Source organism: Zalophus californianus, chromosome 4 (genome assembly GCF_009762305.2).
Source record: "Zalophus californianus isolate mZalCal1 chromosome 4, mZalCal1.pri.v2, whole genome shotgun sequence".
Lineage (NCBI taxonomy): Eukaryota > Metazoa > Chordata > Mammalia > Carnivora > Otariidae > Zalophus > Zalophus californianus.
Window position 1 is genome coordinate 133,280,027 of NC_045598.1, and position 4,689 is coordinate 133,284,715.

Consider the following 4,689-nt stretch of genomic DNA (forward strand, 5'->3'; position numbering starts at 1 on the left):
AGAGAATTGGTGAGAAAGAAGAAGAAAAAAAAAAGCAAGCTTGATGATATAGTAAGGAGCTACATGATTTTCTGATAGTCTGGGGAAAAAATCTGAAGGTTTTTAGGGGAACCCCCTCCAGTTCACACTTAACCCTTAAGTCCTTTTGCCATCAGCCTTGATTTCATATTCATTTTCTCATTAAACAAACTTACTGCCCTAGCATGCTCTTTCATTTAAATATCACATTTTTTATGTTTATTTTTTAAAGATTTTATTTATTTATTCATGAGACTCGGGGGGGGAGAGAGAGAGAGAAGCAGAGGGAGAAACTGTCTCCCAAGGAGCAGGGAGCCCGATGCGGGACTCGATCCCAGGACCCTGGGATCATGACCTGAGCCGAAGGCAGACGCTTAACCATCTGAGCCACCCAGGCGCCCACGTAAACATTTTTTGTAAAAATTAAAGATGTTGGCAAGTAACTCATCTGATGACAACGATGCTGTCTTGTAGGTCAAGGTAAACTATTAAGTACAGCTCTTTAGCAGCAACTCACATATCTTCATTTCTTGACTCAGCAAATTTTATTGAACAAATGTTATGAGCCAGAAAGTATTCTGGATATTAAGAATTCTAAGGTGAACCAGATATTCCTATCAAAGAACATCCAATTTAGTGGAGAAACAAACCCAGGAGTAGACAATTACAACATAGTGACATGATGGAAGAAAGCAGAGGTAGGCAAGAAGTATATCAGAGAGCCCTCGGCCTGACTAGGAAGATTTTCAGTAAGGTTTTCTGTAGTAGGTGATGCCTTGGGTGGGGGGCAAGGAAGTGGTCCAGGGGGATGGGAGAGTAAAAGTGAAACAGCAAGGGGGCCAGTCTTGTCCTCCACTGCAGTGTCAGTCACAGGCCTCTTTTGAGCACAAATTGTCTCCTGTCAACAGAGGGCAGTTTTTGAAGAAGGGGAATAGCTGTGAGCTTTCAGCAGCCAACATTCACAGAAGCCCAAGATGGTGCACTGTCCTGGAGGAGGGGTCTGGCTGGTGCACCAAAACAGCATCGGTCAACCACCAGGGTGCTTAGGCTATGAGTAATAGACATATCAAATGTTGATCCCTCTTTCAAGAAGCTTGAATGTAGTTGTTTCTCAGGAAACATCCTTGGCCTCATTCTCACAATGAACATTTCTTCCTGGGCAAAGTCTACTACTTTCATCTGCAACTCATTACTACCTTCTGATGTCTTGGTGACACCCACACATCCAGCCAGGAATTTCCCTGAATAAATGTTTGTTGAATGAATAAATGTACAATGTTTCTCCAGCTGAAGGAGGGAAAAAATGTTATAGACAGAAAAGAATTGCTCAGCAATATGCAGAAGTAAAGGATAAACTAGGATAATGAATTTAAAGTGGCAGTTTAGATCTGATCAGAATGATAAACAGGTGAAATGTTCTGGTCACATCTGATCATGCTAGATATATTAATTTTTTTGTTTAAATTAGGGTTTTTTTTTTTTCAGCTCAAAATACACACTTTAGATAAGTTCCCCAAAACCCTCTTCTCTCTACCCATATTTAGGAGAAAATCAGACACATTTAGTAAACTTATTGAAAATCAAATTCTTCTTTTTCCTCCAGGTAGTAGGTTGTTCCTGGCTCTAGATGGTGGAGGTGGGGAAATTCAGACCTACTGTCAGTGTCTGGACAATCGCAGAGGTCCATCTTTCTGTCCAGGCACAGAGAAGGGGAAAGAGCCAAGCAGAAATGGTTAAGAAGGAAACTCAGGCAAACCTTTCCCTCAAGAAGAAGAAATCTTTTAGACAAAGGACAAAAGGCAAAACAGATTTCTCAGGGAAAAAAAGGCACTTCAGCTTACAAGTCTTTTATGATAACGAATTCTCTAGGGAGAGATAACTAGAGAAAACATGTGACTTAGCTTTCAGAAACAAGCCATCTGGAAATGGAAGGAGAAAACATTGGATGTAAGTTCCTGGCAGTGAGCTCCAGAGGGCATATCATAGCATCTGCATCTTCTTAGCAATCTGCTGTATTTTGTGCTACACTAACAACTGACAAAGAAAAAAGAATGGAGAGTGTCAAGGAATTACCATTTGGTGGCTCCTACATGTCAGCCATTACATGAGCTATTTCATATACACCCCCTCATTTGATCCTCAGACTGACCATCCAATCTTTATAACTTTCATCTATATTTAAAAGGAGTTAAGCGTACCTAAAGCAAAATACACTTTTCCATTTTCCCAGAGACTTAGGATTTCAGAAATAGTTCCCTGAATTGTGATTAGTTATGAAGCAGCTTTCATATCAGGGTAATTTGAGGACAGTGCAATGAACATATAAGGTACACTGCTCACAGTCTATTCCAGTTAGGGCACTCTCAAAATAAACATGGGCCTTTGGTGCCTAGTGAGCCAGCTTTCTGTTCGGTCATCTTTGGAGGAGAAGGAAAATGAAATATACATCTGCCTCTTTGTTTTCCAACAAATTCTGGGAGAACATTACTAGTTATAGCAACAGTGCCTTTTGGTAGAAGAATGGATGGGAAAACAATGTTTTGAAATATTTAAGTAGTCAGTTCCCTTTTTTTTTTCCTGAAAATTTTGAAAATTACTAGTTTTTATTCTTTTGTCACAAATCAGGGAGATATTTAAAGGTCAAAAGAAGTAACTAAAATTCTTAGATCTTCTCTTACATAGAAGATTCAACATATCATAATCTAATTGCCTAATCACATATTTGCCTGTTTAAGATACTTCAATAGCTGTTGTGAATGGCACCTTTCAATTGATGGAAAGAATTTGGGCAGATAGAAATAACTTCCCAAAACCCCTCCTTAATTTATGTAGGAGTATACTGAGCACACTCAACAAGAGAAACTTAAGATGAGAACCCTGTATATTAGGTGTTACAGCACCACTATGAGGCTATTTTCCCACATGGGGGTTCCATAGCAGTCTATACTTCTGGTAGACCTATCTTCTCCCATGAAGACTGGCTTCTCCTGCACTATGGCATGGCAACATAGGTTTTTTCCAAGGCTTCCTGGGAAATCAAGAGGAGCATGTTTGATCTCAGGAGGTCACCAGTAGAATGGGTTACAGTGACCACTAGACCCCAGGTTTGGGATTGGGGTTTATACTCCTGTAGTGTCCCCTGCAGTTCCTTTAGGGGAGGGCCTGCTATGACTCTGTACCCCTCTCAAAGGATATTATGGCAGAACTCTCACTGGCTTGTGTATTTCTAAAATCCGAGGAGCCAGGGACTGTTGTTACCTTACTTAGGGACAGAAAACTTACTGACAGAGAAAAAGTTACATTGATTCTGAAAATCCAAGCATTTTAATCATCAGTTCTCAAAATTTCAATTACTGCACATTTTAAAGCAAAACATACACATCTCAGTAGACAGCCGTCTGGTAGGATTTTAGCGTTATTCTTTTAGTAATATTCTGTATGAAATTCTGAATGTTTAGACTGTCATGTACTTTCCTGTCCTCATTCCGCTGGGTGAGATAATTATGATGGGACCTGGAAGAAATCTTCATGGCTCTTTTCTCTGAGGTCAGACTTATTATGGCATCCCAGGCTCTTAGTAATCATACCCCATCTCACTCTATTTTCATAATAGTCTCTGTTCTACAATATAGCAAATTACTCCTAAGTGTTCTGGGTCTAATGCCTGGATTTCACCTTTTACCATCCTTCACCTGTCCAATCTGACCTTCATACTCACCTTTGGTAATTTTTCTTCCTCAGCTTTACACTCTTCCAACTGCCCACACCATACCCCTAATTTCACATTAGGTCCTTCTTATGTATGTTAATCACTGGGACGTCATTGGTGGTATTACTTAGGCATTCTGATTTGTCAGGAACAAATAAGAAAAATTGAATGTTTTGATCCCAGAAATATATAGGCTATTTTTGCTTTTTTTGTTGTTGCTGCTGCTATCATTCTGGTTCAGTTCCATATTTTACTAACAAGATTTCTCCTCAGAATGCCACTTCAAGTTGCTAAGTGAAAGGATGATTAGTTTCTACATTGCCATGTAACTTGCATGAATTGTACTCTATTGCCATGGTGTTTCCTAGGTCCAGAGTATACTAATCCTGTTGTATCTTCTTAGGTATTTGTTTTCACATGTAATGCTCAACCCACTAATGATACCAACTTAGTTCTAGGTTTTCATTTTTAATGGTCCTGATAGGTCTATTGGTATGCAATTGAAAATAAATACACAAGATTATTAAAAAAATCACATTGAGATGTGTGAGCCTTTGGCTGCTTAATGGATGAAGGACATTATGGAGATATAATGCTCTGCAAACTTATGAATGTTTTGTACCTTTAAAAGCTGATTAATGCAGCCATTCATTAATTCATTCAACAATCAGAGCACATTAAATGTGCCAAGCCTCTTTAAAGAGGGGGAACCAAATAATTAGCAGCCAGTTCCTTTCTTTAAAAAAAAAATCTAAAAATCTAATGGGGAAGGCAGACATATAAGTCATTTTTTATGGTGTGATAAGCTTGACTGACATTTTACTACGTAGTCTAGTACTTCTGGAAGACATACTTGCTCTGCAATTTAGGTTTCCTAAAAGGTAGGAAGGGAGTGGTATTGAAGAATTCAGTAATCAGTAATATTTGGAACTCACGTTCAGGTAAGGAACATCAGTTTCAAG